The 17,215-nt window shown below is 43.1% G+C and overlaps 1 protein-coding gene across 2 annotated transcripts in view; it reads left to right on the forward strand.

The window, feature by feature from the left end:
- The window catches only part of IFNAR1 (interferon alpha and beta receptor subunit 1), a 30,366-nt gene extending 27,184 nt beyond the window's left edge, over positions 1–3,182 (forward strand). The window contains exons 12-13 of one of the 2 annotated variants that reach the window (XR_014262788.1): positions 1,263–1,446; positions 2,581–3,182. The gene's annotated coding sequence lies outside the window, so the exon portion shown is untranslated. The remainder of the gene's footprint in view (positions 1–1,262; positions 1,447–2,580) is intronic. The other variant, XR_014262789.1, reaches the window with a different exon arrangement.
- Positions 3,183–17,215: the final 14,033 nt, after the last annotated feature.

Consider the following 17,215-nt stretch of genomic DNA (forward strand, 5'->3'; position numbering starts at 1 on the left):
CCGAACAGCGAAGCTGGAAAAAAAAAAAAAAAAAAAAAATGATGATTGGGCTTCCCTGGTGGCCCAGGTGGTTAAGAATCCGCCTGCCAATGCAGGGGACACGGGTTCGAGCCCTGGTCCGGGAAGATCCCACATGCTGCAGAGCAACTAAGCCTGTGCGCTACTATGGAGCCTGCGCTCTACAGCCCGCAAGCCACAACTACTGAGCCCATGCGCCACAACTACTGAAGCCCACGTGCCTAGAGCCTGTGCTTCACAACAAGAGAAGCCACTGCAATGAGAAGCCCAGGCACCGCAACAAAGAGTAGCCCCCACTAGCTGCAACCAGAGAAAGTCAGCACGCAGCAACGAAGACCAAATTCAGCCTAAATAAATAAACAGTGTTTAAGAGAGTCAACATTGCAAGCATTGCAAGCCAGAAAAATGAATGCCAGTCTAATTCTGTCCCAAGGAGAAGGCTTTGAGGGAGGCAGCTCCGTGGGGTGGGGACCTTCTGAAGAATCTGGCCAGCTACCAACTTCCCCTCACTTCTCAGCTGGCTCTGTTCACATGTTCTTTCATGTCACAGTTACTCGCATGCTTGTCTGTCCTGCCGGACTGTGAGCAGCTTGAGGTGAAGGGCTGTATTAATTTGTCTTCGATTCCTCAGGCCAAATGGTGCCCAACATACGTGAGTAGTTGCTCAGAAAAGGGATCTGTTGAATTGAAATGGATTCACTGTTTCATTTAGAGTTATTTCTTTCAGATCACTCTCAGAGTAGGATTACTTGGTCAAAAAGCCAGAATAGGGCTTCCCTGGTGGTCCAGTGGTTAAGACTCCACCCTACCTAAGCTGGGACGAAGTGAGAGAGTGGCATGGACATATATACACTACCAGATGTGAAATAGATTAGCTAGTGGGAGGCAGCCGCATTGCACAGGGAGATCAGCTCGGTGCTTTGTGACCACCTAGAGGGGTGGGATAGGGACGGTGGGTGGGAGGGAGATGCAAGAGGGAGGGCATATGGGGATATATGTATATGTATAGCTGATTCATTTTGTTATACAGCAGAAACTAATACACCATTGTAAAGCAATTATACTCCAATAAAGATGTTAAAAAAAAAAAAGGACCCCACCCTACCAATGTAAGGGGCACAGGTTCGATCCCTGGTCAGGGAACTAAGATCCCACATGCCACACAGCGTGGCAAAAAAAAAAAAATTTGCCAGCTGAATTACTGCCTTCCATGTATTGGTCTGCCTTTCTTTCTTGCCCACTAGGCTGCCTTCCTTCAGGGCAGGGAGAGCCTTTTACTCTACTCTTTTCAGCACCTCCATGTACTGACCTCTTCCTAAGAAATCAGTAAACGTAGATGAAGAAATGAACCTCCAGGCTCCCCTCCACTGCACTCTGTGCCAGCTCAGGAAGTGGATCCATCCTTTTGCTCAGACAGGAAACCACAAGGTGTCCTTGACCCTTCCTTCCTCCTCACTCCTTATCCAATCCTTCCCCAAGTCCCATTCATTCCACCTTCTCAATTGCTCTTGAATCCTTCCGCTTCTGTGTCCATCGCCCCTGCCCTAGTCTACGCCACCATCTGGTCCCCACACACCACCTCCTAACCTGTCCTGCTCCTCTCTTGTCCTTCTCCAAGTCATTCTCCTCACAGGAGAGAGTGGCCCTTTAAAGACAATATTTGGTACCTATCAGATGCTTTCCCATTGCTCTTAGGTTAAGCCCTTTCCTCGCCTAATGTGGCTCCTTTTTTCCAGCCCGACCTTCCCGGCCTTACTCTTGTTCCTTGAACTGTTACTCTCTGACTATTCTATGTCCTCCTGTTATAGGCCCCTCAGCACTCCGTACTTCCACGTTACCCTAGAAAGAACTCGTATAATGACCTTTCCCCTATTAGACTGCCAGCTTCTTGGAGGCAGGGGCAGTGACACTCTTGCTCACTACAATGATCCCAGGCCTCAGCATCACACCTGGTACAGGGTGGAGCTTAATACATGTTTTTAAATGATTGAATAAATTACATGCCTTGTACTCATGAATCCACCAAATGGCCTGGAATAAAAGAAAGTAGAAAATCATGGACAAAGAGGTCTGGGGAAGGGGCACGTCTGGGTGTCTATTACCAGTGCTCACCAGAGAGCTTCCACCATGGGGGAGCCCTGGGCCACTGGGTGGAGAGAGGCCCACTCATCCTGTAGAGGTCAACCAGTCTCCATCTTCAGCCCCCATGGTGTTTGCACAGTGTGCCCAGGACTAGAGCAGCCATGAAAGAAGCTATGCACGGGCCCAACAGCCTGGGTTCCCTGTCACCAAGGCTGGTTGTTCAACCCCACATCAGCCTAGATGGATGCTGAATCCTACACAGTAATAGCCTTCATCCACCCACGCTCCAAGCATCTGACCACTTCCACCTGGAGGGGTAGCAATTCATTTTACTGGGATTAATGCTATTTCTTACATGCCCGGCAGTGCCTTAGTCCCCATCACCATCCAAAGGTCAAAAGAGTGGGTGACATTTTACTGCATCAAAATAGCTATGCAGAAGCTACAGTTCCCAGAATTTCCTTCTCTGTATTGTTGCAGGTTAGCAGCCCCCTGGGAAGCAATTTGCCAAAGATGTTTAAGACAGAGGCAAGCATCCATCATGGCATTGGGCAGCTGGGCACGTGGTTGCTGACTCGCTTGCTTGCCTTGCTGGTGTGCGACAGCAGCTGGTCAGTTCACGTTCAGCTTTCCTTCCTGACAGCCTAACTGCCGAGGGTCTAATCCCTATGATAAATATCAGTATTAGTTTTCCGTTGCTACTCTAACAAATTACCACAAACAGTGGCTGAAAAGAACACAAATTTAAGGACTTCCCTGGTGGCGCAGTGGTTAAGAATCTGCCTGCCAATGCAGGGGACACAGGTTTGATCCCTGGTCCAGGAAGATCCCACACGCCGTGGAGCAACAAAGCCCATGCGCCACAGCTACTGAACCTGTGCTCTAGAGCCCGCGAGCCACAACTACTGAGCCCATGTGCCACAACTACTGAAGCCCATGCGTCTAGAGCTCGTGCTCTGCAACAAAGAGTAGCCCCCACTCGCCGCAACTACAGAAAGCCTGCGCGCAGCAATGAAGACCCAACGCAGACAAAAATAAATAAATATAAATAAATAAATTTATTTTTTTAAAAAGAGCACAAATTTATTATATGACTGATTTGTAAGTTCTGTGACTCAGAAGTCCAAAATGGTTCTCACTGGGCTGAAATCAAGGGGTCAGCAGAGCTGTGTTCCTTTCTGAAAGCTGTAGGGGAGAATCATTTCCTTGACTTTTCCAGCTTCTAGAAGTCACCCATATTCCTTGGCTTGTGGTCCCTTCTTCCATCTTCAAAGTCAGCAACAACAGGTCAAGTTCTCACTTGGCATTGCTTGACCTCCTCTTCTGCCTCCCCCTTCCACATTTAAGGACCCTCGTGACTATATTGGGTCTACCCAGATAATCCAATTTTAAGGTCAGCTGATAAGCAACCTCAATTCCATTTGCTACCCTAATTCCCCCTTTGCCATCTAAACTAATGCATTCACAGGTTCCAGGAATTAGGACGTGGACGTCTTTTGTGGGGGGCATTATTCTGCCTACAACAATATGTTATTCTACGTCATTCAGGGTGGTTCTGCTTCTCTGATTGAATCCTGACACATTGCCTCAGACCAAGGGTTCCATTTTATGTCAAAGCAGGTACAACAATGGACCCATGATCCTGGGATCCAGTAATCCTACTGTATGGAATATCACCTAGAAGCTACCAGTCTGATAAAACATTGGGATGGTCTGAAACACCACAGCTAAGGCACCAGCTGGCAGGTGATTGCTGAGGGATTGAGGTGCTGGTTTCTGATATGTAGAATTCAAAGGTCTGGGAACCAAGGGATGGAAGTCTAGTGACATCTCTCACCATCATTCCCAGGATCCCCCTGGGGAATCTGCACTTTAGGTTTGGCTGGACTAGAGGTCTCCGTTTCCTGATGGGGATAAGGGGGTGTTTTGCCAAAGGACATAGGACTCCACTAAACCTGAGTCTGTGGCTAAAACCTAGTTATTCTGAGCTCCTCATGCCACTAGACCAGAAGACAGAAAAAGGAGATGCTGTAAAGGCAAGCGTAATTCACCCCAATTATTATGAGGTGATACAACTACCTAATGGGACAAGAAGGAGTGGTTCTGAAACACAGGGAATTCCCTGAGGCATGTCTTCATGCTTCCATGCCAAGTCATGACTGGGAATGGACAATTACAGTAACAGCCTGATAAGGGCACAGTCATGGGGGTACAGCTCACTCAGGGATAAAGGTCTGGGTCATCTCACCAGGCAAGCAACCCTGATCAGAAGTGCTGGCCTAGAGTGAGGAGAATCTCAAATCGGTGGGAGAAGAGGGAGAAGATGAGTGTCTATTTTCGCCTTAAGAACATCTTCAGAAATAGGGACTGTAGCTGTCCCTCTAATCTCCCTATCATGATGATTTTTTAAATTCTTTTTTAATCGTGACCAGCCATCACCTGGAAGAACCAGTTACAGCATGAAGTGAGTTAACATGGGGCAAAAATTGTTCTGATGGTATAAGGGTTAACTATAGCAGATGCTATTGGTGCCTCCCCATATCTCCTTGGCATTTAATGTTTCCAAGCCTGAGGGAACTTCCAAATCACTAGTTTCCAAAGCACATTTTACCTGAACATTGATGAGAGTTGACATCAAGCAGGTAGAGGCCAGAGATGCTGCTAAATATCCTACAATACACAGGACAGTGAAGAATAAATTTTAGGATCAGCTTTTCAATTTCTGCAAAAAAGCCAGCTGAATTTGATAGGAATTTCATTGAATCTCTAGACCAGTTTAGGGGAATAGTGCCATATTGACAATATTAATTCTTCCAATCTATGAATATGGGATAGCTTTCTGTTTATTTAGGTCACTTTTAATTTCTTTTAATATTTTTTAGTTTTCAGTGTGTAAGCCTTGTACTTCTTTGGTTGCATTTATTCCAAATTGTTTTATTGTTTTTGATGCTGTTGTAAATTGAATTGTTTTCTTAATTTAATTGTCAAATTGTTCATTGCTAGTGTATAGAAACAAAATTATTTTTATATTTATCTTGTATCCTGTAACCTCACTGAATTTATTAGCTCTTTGTTCAGCAAGTTTTTTGTTTGTATGTTTGTTTGGGTGGGGTTTTTTGGTGGATTCCTTAGGATTTTCTATATTCAAGATTACATCATCTGTAAATAGAGATAGTTTTACTTCTTCCTTTCTAATCTGGATACCTTTTATTTGTTTTTCTTGCCTAATTGCCCCAACTAGAACCTCTAATACAATGTTGAATAGAAGTGAAAGAATGTCCTGTTCCTGACCTTAGTGAGAAAGCTTGTGGTCTTTTACCGTTAACTATGATGTTAGCTGTGGAGTTTTTTGTAGATGCCCTTTATCAGATTGAAGAAGTTCCTTCTATTCCTAGTTTGCTTTGTGTTTTTATCATGAACAGGTGTTACATGTCAAATGCTTTTTCTGTGTCTGCTGAGATCATCTTTTTTTTTTTTTCCTTTATACTATTAAAATGGCACATCACATTGATAAGTTTTTGTGTGTTAAACCAACCTGCAATCCTGAGATAAATCTCACTTGATCATGGTGTATAATCCTTTTTACATGTTGCTGGATTCAGTTTGCTAGTATTTTGTTGAGGATTTTTGCATTTATATTCTTAAAGGATATTGACTTGTAGTTGTCTTCTGATGCCATTGTCTGGTTTTGGTATCAGGGTGATGCTGGCCTCATGGAATGAGTTGGGAAAGGTTTCCTTCTCTTCTATTTTTTGGAAGAGCTTATGAAGAATTAGTGTTCATTTTTCTCTAAATGTTTTGCAAAATTCAACAGTGAAACCACGCTGATTTGAGCTTTTCTTTGTGGGAAGTTGGATTGTAATTGCCTTCTTTGGCATCTCCTAATATTGACAATTTTTAAATTATAATATTCCTTAAATATGTGTGAATTTAAAACCAAATATAATCTTCAGTTCGTAGCTCTCATACAACCACAAAACAAAATCAAATTTATAAATGAATTCTAATCAAAACTGAAAAACAATAAAGTTAAAGCAAAAGCATTAATTCAATATTTAAAATAATGTTATTTTGACGAAGTTAAATTGCCACTGACAGAATGAATCTGGTCAGAGAGAAGGTTCTTCTGAGTTCAGCATGGCTTGTCTCCCATGCACCCTATAATTAACCAATTTAGCCAATGCTATTTTTTAAGATCAAACTACCATGACTCTCTGATTGTACAGTATGGTTAATACCATTTGATTACATTTGGCTGGAATAGAACATATTAAGTCTGTCTCTGTTTAGGTCCCATTATCTGGAAATGATCAAAATGCTGCTAGTACATCTCAAGGAGGAGACCCTAAACACAAACACACAATAGGTTTATTCTGATGATTCCAGAATATGCTTATATTAGTTTTTTAAAGATTACCACCAAAGTGAAGGCAAATTCTTAAATTTCTGGAGGTGAATTAGGATACCCTACAAATAAACCTGCAATTTGAAAAACACTGGCTTAAAACTTTTCTTAAATGGTGTGCCTCAATCCTTGCTAAAGGGCTCCATGGGAATCCTTAGGCATTGTTACCCTCAGAAGATAGTTCCTCAAAGTATGGTTACACAGGGAGCTTCGTGAAGTTCTTCTATTTGTGAATGCCTCATCTTGAACAAGGAGGAAAGGAAAGAAAAAGTAAGACTCTTGTGCTGGTTACCACGACCTGCCCCAGAAATGGTTTGGTTGTTGGTTTTACTAAAGCAAGATCAAGCAATTGAGCAAATACGTAGCCACCGCCTCCTTTACTACAACCACCTTTGCCTTTTAATAAGTAGGACGTTGTAGTAAATGAATCATTGAGAAGGAAGCCCCACATCCGTAGAAATACCCTTGGAGAGGATGGGAAGAAGTAGGCCCTGCTTCAAAGCTGAGTTGGACCTGAAAGGAGACGGCCCTGGCCCCTCCTGCACACTCTTCTGGCTGAGTTGACTCTGACTCATCCGCTTTCACCTATTGAACAAGCTACTGAAGGCAGGGGTGGTACAGAACAGTCAGAGCTATTACCCAAGACAGATAGCTAACACTGTAGCTTCTCCTGCCCCATCACCCCCAGAGAGAGGTCAGACCATGCCAGGTACAACTTTGAGGTTATGGGTAGAGTGCAGTTTGGGGACAGAGTTTGGTATCACTCCTTCCTTCTTTGTCTACTGAACCCAATAAAAATTTTGAGTATACATATGCTCAAATGATCTTTGACAAGGGTACCAAGACCATGCAATGGGGAAAGGACAGCCTCTTCAACAAATGGTATTGGGAAAATTGGATACCCACATGCAAACAAATGAAGTTGGACACTTACCTTATACTATGTACTAACTCAAAATGTATTAAAGACCTAATTGTAAGACCTAAAACTATAAAACTCCTAGAAGAAAACATAAGGGAAAAGCTTCATGACATTGAATTTGTCAGTGATTTCTTTTTTGGGGGGGTGGATATGACACCAAAAGCACAAGCAACCAAAACAAAAATAGACAACGCAGGTAACATAAAACTTTAAAATGGCTGCATATTAAAGAAGAAAATTAACAGAGTGAAAAGGCAACCTACAGAAAGAAGAAAATATTTGCAAATCACATATCTGTTAAGGGGTTAATGTCCAGAACATAAAAGGAACTCCTACAACTCAACAACAAAAAAAACAAATAACCTGATTTAAAATGGACAAAGGAGGGACTTCCCTGGTGGTCCAGTGGTTAAGACTCCACGCTTCCACTGCAGGGGGCATGGGTTCAATCCCTGGTTGTGTTAGGGGAACCACTGACTGAAACCCCCCGCTCTGGCCAGGCAAGATAGTAACCACTTGCATGAGTTATCTTACAACAGGAGGTCCTGGTAAGGAATGCAGAACTAACAAGCTACTACCAACTGGAAGAATTCAGGAAAGGTCAAAAAGAGAGAGGAGATGCCAGTCCATACGTCCCGCCAACCTCCCAGAATTCTTCTCATTGGAATCCATCTTGGCTGAGCAATGCGCACGCCACCAGGAAGGATCCTGAGTCAGAATGATTGGCCAGAGACAACCCGGAAACTAACCCCGTTACTGTAAAACCTGAGACTGCAAGCCACGTGGCAGAGCAGTTCTCCTGGGTTCCCTTACCCTGCTGCTCTCTGCCCGGGTGCCCCTTCCCAATAAAATTTCTTGCTTTGTCAGCACGTGTGTCTCCTCGGACAATTAATTTCTGAGTGTTAGACAAGAGCCCACTCTCAGGCCCTGAAGGGGTCCCCCCTCCTGCAACAACTGGGGAACTAAGATTCTGCATGCCGCACGGCATGGTCAAAAATAAAATAATATTAAAATAAAATAAAATAGGACAAAGGACTAGATACTTCAACAAAGATGTACAAGTGACCAATAAGCATATGAAAGATGTGCAGGGCTTCCCTGGTGGTGCAGTGGTTAAGAATCTGCCTGCCAATGCAGGGGACACGAGTTTGAGCCCTGGTCCAAGAAGATCCCACATGCCGTGGAGCAACTAAGCCTGTGTGCCACGACTACTGAGCCTGCGCTCTAGAGCCCATGAGCCACAATTACTGAAGCCCACACACCTAGAGCCCGTGCTCCACAACAAGAGAAGCCACCGCAATGAGAAGCCCGCGTACTGCAACGAAGAGTAGGCCCCGTTTGCCGCAACTAGTAAAAGCCTGCGTGCAGCAATGAAGACCCAACGCAGCCAAAAATTAATTAATTAATTAATTTAAAAAAAAATAAAGATGCACAACATCACTGATCATTAGGGAAATGCAAATCAAAACCACAATGTGAGGGCTTCCGTGGTGGCGCAGTGGTTAAGAATCCGCCTGCCAATGCAGGAGACACAGGTTTGAGCCCTGGTCCGGGAATATCCCACATGCCGCAGAGCAACTAAACCCGTGCACCACAACTACTGAGCCTGCATGCTGCAATTACTGAAGCCTGCTCACCTAGACCCCGTACTCTGCAACAAGAGAAGCCACCGCAATGCGAAGCCCGTGCACCGCAATGAAGAGTAGCCCCAGTTCACTGCAACTAGAGAAAGCCCATGCACAGCAACGAAGGCCCAACACAGCCACAAAAATAAAACAATAAAATAAATAATTTTTTTTAAAAAAACACCACAATGTGATATCACCTCACAGCCATCAGGATGGCCACTATCAAAAAACAACAAGAAACAAACAAACAAAACCAGAAAATAGCAAGTTTTGGTGAGAATGTGGAGAACTTGGAACTCTGTGCACGATTTTTGGGAATGTAAAATGGTGCAGCTGCTATGGAAAACAGTATAGATGTTCCTCAAAAAATTAAAAATAGAACTACCATATGATCCAATAATCCCACTTCTGTGTATATATCCAGAAGAATTGAAAGCAGGATCTTAGAGAGAGATTAGCACAACCATGTTCATTGCAGCATTATTCACAACAGCCAAGAGGTGGAAGCAACCCAAATGTCCATTGATGAATGGATGGATAAAAAAAATGTATTGAATATTTACAGATGATGCACCTCTTGCTGGAGGAGCACGTGACCATCTGTGGACTACTTTGGCCAAAAAAATAAATCCTCGTCTAATCCAGCCTTAGACCCAATTACTAACTTACAGGAAGTACAGGGGACAAAGAAACATCCTACATACAGATGCAATTAGCAAACCCCAGACTCTGAGCAAGTCTCCAAGACAAGTGTTCTGGTGTCATTAATAAATCAAGTGCAAGGAAAAAGAGAGAGTTCATCTATTTTCAATTTTGACTTAAACAAGCAAACTTGAGAGAAATGGGGCGGGGGGGAGAGTCATGACACTTATGAGACCATTTAAAAAATTAGCACTAACTACATTTTTATAATAAGAATTATTAATTTAGTTTGGATGAGATAAGGCTATCATAGTTTCCTGTATTTCGAAGACAGACTGAAATGTTTATAGATGAAGTTATATGATATCTTGGATTTAATTCAAAATATTACTGGATGAATGGGAGTGAGAGGGCAGTAGAAATGCAGTGCAATGCAATCACTGTAATGTATCAATCAGAAATGAAAAGTTTATTGCCTTACCTCCCACTGTCAGCATTTTCAGGGAGAACCTTGCTGCGGATTGCTGCCTTGCCCTCAGAGAACCCCTGCCTGGGGCAGCCCACATCCAGGGTCTTGTCCACGCAGGGCTGCCCCACCTTGCGACACCTCTGAAGGACCATCCCAGCTTCCGGCTCCCTCTTCCCAGCCGCACCTCAGTCTCCTCCCTTGCATAGAGCTGATCCTGAGAGCACCTTCACTAAGCTTCCTGCAAGCTAACCTTCATCTCAGCGCCTGCTTCCCAGGGAGCTGGTTCTGCAACAAGATGAAACAACTTTGGCCATGAGTTCCTGAAGCTGGGTGTGGTAGGCAGAATTCAAAGATGGTTCCCAAGATCCCCACACCTGGTGTAAACACCCTGTATGATCCCCAGCCCTGTGAGGATAATGGATTTTACTCCCGTGGTTAGGTTGTATTATAGAGCACAGTTGACCTTGAGATAGGGAGATTCTCCTGGTGGCTGTGACTTACGAGCCCTTTAAAAGCAGAGCGTTTTCTCTGGCTCATCATAGAAGAGGAAGTCAGAAATTTGAAGCACAAAGATTCAACACCTGTTGCTGGAGGGAAAGAGCCCCATGGCCAGGAATTCAGGGGGCCTGTAGCCATTGGCTGACAGTCAGCATGGAAATACGGTCCAAGTCCTCAGTCCTACAGCTCGAGGACTGGAATTCTGCCAACAAGAAGAACAGGCTGCACGGAGGGTTTTTTCCCCAGAGCCTCCAGACGAGAACTCAGTCCAGCCAACACCTTGATTTCTACCTTATTATATGTTGAGCAGAGCACTTAGCCATGCCTACTTGCTGTGGTCAACAAATCTGCAGGCTTAGATATGGAGAATTCATCTTAAATGACCAATGACTTACGGGATTTGCGTACATATTTACCCTGAATGAGACGTGTTCATCTGAGTTTATTAAAATCATAACCATATGGAAAATAATAGATGCATTTTGATTTTTTTTTTTAAGAAAGAGAGGATTTGGTAGAATGAAGCATTTGTCTTGCATATTTGTTTTCCTTGGAAACTATACTGAGGTTGTACCCCAAAGCTTTCTTCTGTAACTGGCCCTGTACTAGCTGGTATCTGCCTCCTGTAACTTACATCTTGATGACGATAACCATCAAGAATAAATACGTCAGCTGAAGACTGGGTCTTCCTAGTTCTGTTGCTGTCTGTCATTTCAGGGAAAGGAAGTTGAAAAAAAAAAAAAAGGCCAAGAACATTCATTCATCCCACAAACCTCGATTGCGTACTGTATGCCCCTCACCATGCAGGTCTCTTCATTACCATGTTCAGGGATCATTGACTTAAGACTGATTACAAATTAAGATGTATACTGCTTTTGAGCTGTCCATTCAGCTTTAAACAATTATTATGGAGAAGTGTGAATTTCTCTGATTCTTTGTTGGCCTCTTGGGCAATGGCCTGTTAACCCACTTCCTCAAATGTATACTGTCTTTTATTTTGAAAATTTCCCCTTGACTAAGCATGCAGTTATCTAGCTACACTTCCTCTAACGCAGGGAAGCTTATTTTTTCAAGTGTGGAACTCAGGCAAAAACTCAAATGCCATAAGAACAAATAACTTACTGAGTTCACTGTTCTCGAGCATGGGAATGGATAATTCAGAATTACTCTCAAGCACTTCTTCCTGATGCGGCACAACATTCAGTTTTGCAATTAGGCACCAAATTGTGTGTCAAAGGCATAGGAGCTTCAGGGTCCAGCAAACTGGTTCAGGTCCCAGCTCTGCCACCTACTGGCTGGATGAACTTGGGCAAACAGCTTCACCTCTGCCTGAAACACAAGAAGTGCTCAGTACGTATGAGCGATCATTAATTACAACACAGGTATAACATAATACATCAGACAGTAATAAACAGAAATTTGGCAGGTCGCACCATGTCACATGGATGTGCTAAGATAAGCAGTTGCTGAGCTAAGCAGTGATGGACATACAGTTTTTAGGACAATTTATGGGTTGCAGGATCATCTAGAAGATTCTAGAATCATGTGCCTCAGACACAGTATCTTTTTTTTAAAAAGTCTTCTGGGACTTCCCCGGCAGTCCAGTGGTTAAGACTCCATGCTTCCACTGCAGGGGGGCTCGGGTTCAATCCCCGGTCGGGGAACTAAGATCCCACATGCCGCATGATGCTGCCAAAAAAAATTAAAAAGTCTTCTGTTATAAAATAAGATATGCTTATGCTGATTTGAAATCAAATCAAACTTCCTGCGCCCTCAGTCTTCCCCATCACAGTAAATGGCAACTCCCTTCTTTCATTTTTTTGAAGCCAAAAAACTTGTGCCACTCTTGACTCCTGTCTCACATTCTATCTGTTGGGAAATCCCACCAAAACATCTCAGTCTGACTACTTTTACCCACTCTGCGGCTACCACCTGGTCTAAACCACCATTATCTCCTGGTAGATGATTGCATTGCTTCCTAGTTGACCTTCCTTCCTCCTTCAGCCCTTTCCCCTCTTCAGTCATTTTAGGTGACTATTCAGCATTGTAAGCCAATCACACTACTCATGGACTCCAAACCCTCCCATGGCTCCCTTCTTAAAGCAAAGTCCCAAATCCTTGCAATGATCTACGGGGCACCTCATCACCCTTGTGGCTTCATCTCCCCCTTTGCTCCCTTCTCTCCAACCACATTGGCCTCCACTGCTCCTCAGGCACACTGGGCATGCTCCTGCCTCAGGACCTTTGCACTTGCCAATTGCTCTGCCTAGCATGCACTTCTCCCATGCTTATCCCCATGGTTCACATGTTCACTTCAGGTTTGTTTGGTTTTTTTAAATCAATTTATTTTATTTATTTATTTATTTTTTTACTTTTGGCTGAGTTGGGTCTTCATTGCTGCGTGCCAGCTTTCTCTAGTTGCAGCAAGTGGAAGGCTACTCTTCATTGCAGTGCGCGGGCTTCTCATTGTGGTGGTTTCTCCTGTTGCGGAGCACGGGCTCTAGGCGCACGGGCCTCAGTAATTGTGGCCCGCAGGCTCAGTAGTTTTGGCGCATGGGCTTAGTTGCTCCATGGCATGTGGGATCTTCCTGGACCAGGGCTTGAACCTGTGTCCACTGAATTGACAGGCGGATTCTTAACCACTGCGCCACCAGGGAAGCCCTTCACTTCAGGTTTTGACTTAAATGTTATTTTTTCAGGGAGGCCTGTTCTGCTCACTCTACTTTAAATTGCACCCCCCTCCCCCACCCACACACACACATTTCCTAACCCCCTTCCCTGATTTATTTTTCTCTTTAGGAAAAAAAAAAATTATCTTACATCTCTTAAATATTTTCTGTCTCCCCCACTAGAATGTAAGTGGGATAGAATTTTTGGCTTTTTCTTTTAATCTCGTTTGATCACTGCAGTATCCCTGATCTTAGAAATTACCTGGCACATCTACACAGTAGATGCTTACTAATAATTTATGGTTAAATGATGAATGAACAGATGAATGATCTATTCACTAAATTACAAAGTGTTAAGAGAAGCTAAAAGTGTTAAGCCCTATTTGTTGACTTTACTTGGAGGGATGCGTAGGAGGGGAAATCAGACTGGGAGAAATAAAACCTTCTTTACAGAGATTTCAGTTTACTCCATGCCTTTGAAAACTCAAGCAAACACAGGCAGCCATGGCCACAGTCATTTTCCAGACATCATCACTTTGACAAGAATGTTAAGTCAAACCCTTAATTAGCCCACATGATTAAAAATTAAAATTTGACTTTCCAATCTGGGTGTTGTGGACTGAGTGTTTGTGTCTCCCCAAAATTCATATATTGAAACTTTACCCCTCACAATGGTATTAGGAGGTGGAGGTTTGGGGATATGATTAGGATTAGATGAGGTCACGAGGGTGGAGCTCTCATGAATGGGATTGGTGCCCCTATAAAGGTCACCAGAGAGCTTGCTTCCCCTCTTTGCTCTCCTCCGGGTAAGGACACAAGAAGAAGTCAGCAGTGTGCAACCCGGAAGAGGGCTTCCGCCAAAACTCAACCCTGCCTACATCCTGATCTCGGACTTCCAGCCTCCAGAACTGTGAGAAATAAATTTCTGTTTATAAGCTACCCAGTCTATGGTGTTTTTGGTATATCAGCCCCAACTGACTAAGACACTGGGTGAAACTCTTTTTCTCAAGTGAATGTCTCAAGAGGAAAAATGATAAAAGAAGTTTAAAGGAAGTTAGCCAAGTAGACTAGCTTTTCATCTGCTACGGGATGAATTGTGTCTCTCTCCGTCCCCTAAAAATTTAGATGTTGAGGCCCTAACACCAAGTACCTCAGAATGTGACTGTATTTGGAGACAGAGCCTTTGAAGAGGTAATTCCGGTAAAATAAGGTTATTAGGGTAGACCTTAATCCCATAGGACTGCTGTCTTTATGAGAAGAAGAGATTAGGACACATCTAAAAAATATCTTCACAGAAACATCTAGAATAATGTTTGACCAAATATCTGGGTGCCAGGCCAAGCCAGGTTGACCCATAGAATGAACCATTATGTTATGCTTGATAAATTTTTGAATAGTTGATGATTGATTCATTAAAATGAGTTCAATTGGCTTAGTTTAAGCTATTGTCACTGAAAGCAAAAACACTACTTTAAAATACTTTCAAATTTCGGGGTTTTTGAAAAATAGATATCCATATTTTCTCTAACACTAATTGTACTTAAGGTGTTTTGAAGAGTTAGACAAAAATGAGCAAATATTCTGGACTGCAGTAGTGGTTGTACAACTCTATAAAATTACTAAGAATTATTGAATTATACACTTAAGATGGATGTTTTATGGTATATAAATTATACCTTAAAATCTATTTTTTTAAAAATTAACTGGGCAATAAATGAACTGTTAGTCATAAAGCATTTCTATTTCATGAAAAAACATCCAAACAAGAGAATTCCAAGGCTGCAACAAAACTAGACTCCATAGTATTTCAATATAATTAAGATAAAGTCTGGGGACACTTGAAATATAGTACCATGAAGAAAATTCTGACAGGCATAGAAAATAATCATTTTTAAAAACCCTTTTTTTCTGTTTACAAAAGAAAAAAGTTTTTTTGTTATAAATTTGTATGACACTGAAAATGTCCACTGCTTTGGGATAAGGGAACTAAAAAGCATCTTTTGGATTTAACCACAAAGAAGTCATGGGTCCCCTGGAAAAGTTGGGTCTCCCTTCATGCTAGAAGGACATTCACACTGGGCTCCCAGCAGTGTCTGGAGGAAGGAGCTTCCTTCCTCTCTCCTCTGGCGAAACCTTCCAGAAGACTCAGACACTATTGCTCACCTGGCCCCTTGCTTTCTTTCTTTTCTTTTTCCATCCTACTGAAATTTCCCACCCTCACGGCATGACTGCAGTCTTCCCAGCCTTTTGACACGTGTCAAATGAGACTCAATTGACCAAGGCCACTGCCTGCTCAACTGATCTTCTGAAGGGCCCTGGACTATGTGAGGACACAGACACAGACACCCAGTCACACCTACTGATGCACATGAGGCTCAAGGACCCACCTGTACAAACTCCACCCCCAGATAGCAGCTCCTGGAAGGGAGATGAACTGGAGGAAGAGAAGGCACTGTCCCTTTGAGACATGCTCCATGAATACAGAGGTCTGGCTGGTGGGCCAGAGTGACAGAGAAGGTGGCAGATCCCGGAGATAGTGAGGTGCCTTCCTGACCACCCCTTGGGCCAACCTCTCAATCACCTGCTTCCCTCAGTGCCCAGGAGCCACGGGAAGATCAAGGCAGCACCAAGAGGGCCACGGGATCCTCTCTGCAAGGCCTAGCCGGCAGATCCCGGATGTCAGCAGTACAGTGTGGGGGGGGGGGACTTGGAGGGAGGGCCAATAGCACACAGTAGGGCTCCTCGCAGCAGGCACAGCTCTGATGATATATGTGAGCCCTCATTCTCTGCCTCCCCATCTTGTCTGCCATTTTTGCCCCATCCAGGAGCCCTAGAAGGAATGGCTAGGGAAAAGGAACCCTTGAAAAGCCTAGACTCCTAGCAACATGAGCCATGGATTGTTAAGATTCCAGATTTGCTATAAAGGTGACACAATGGACACACACACACACACACACAACACACACACACTGTGTTGAGCCTGGGACATTCCAGAGATGCTGGTATACGGGAAAGTGATTTGTCTTCATATATTTATCATTTATCCAGCCACTTTAGCAAGCTAATGGATACTAGTAAAGCTTTTAACTGAGTCTCTTGAGTGTTCCAGAACAGCCGTTCTCAAAGTATAGTCCCAGAAACCCTTTCAGGAGGTCTGCAAGGTCAAAACTATTTTCATAATAATAACCAAGAGGTGATTTGCTTTTTTCACTCTCATTCTCTCATGAGTATGAAGTGGAATTTCCCACTGACTGCATTACGTATGACAGTGCACCTGCTGAGTGCAGAGCAGACATAAGGAACCAGCTGCCTTCCAGCAGGCCTGAGGTTAAAGAGATCTGTGAATCTACAAAAGAGTAGCACTTTTCTTACCAAACGCTTTTTGTTTGGGAAAATATAATCATTCTTCTTAAGAATTCATTGCGTTAACACGTAATTGGGTTTTTTACTTCTGAATGAATTGATAAGTAAATATTTTAAAGGTTTTTTTCTCAGTCTTAATTTCTAATATGGTAAATATATATATATATATATATTCCACATTTTTTTAAAAGCCATTTTGTAAATTTTAAGAGGGTAAATGTTAAGAAGGTAAAGGGGTTCTGAGGCCAAAAGGAGAACTGCTGTTCTAGAAAAAGTATTATACTATATGCAAATAGTGGTGATTTTGTATTCTTATTTCTAGCAATTATACGTCTTTTTTAGTTTTTATCTTACTTTGTTAGCCAGAACCTCCAGAACCATGATAAATAACGGCCATGAGAGAGTGGGGAGCTAATTTCATTCCTTGATCAAATGAAAAGCCTCCTAATGTTTCCCAAAACCTGGTAGTATTTTCCAAGCCAGGTCCTGTTCTGGGAAATGTTGACAGGAGTTCTAAAA

The sequence above is a fragment of the Balaenoptera physalus genome (assembly GCF_965194825.1).
Source record: "Balaenoptera physalus genome assembly, chromosome: 4".
Lineage (NCBI taxonomy): Eukaryota > Metazoa > Chordata > Mammalia > Artiodactyla > Balaenopteridae > Balaenoptera > Balaenoptera physalus.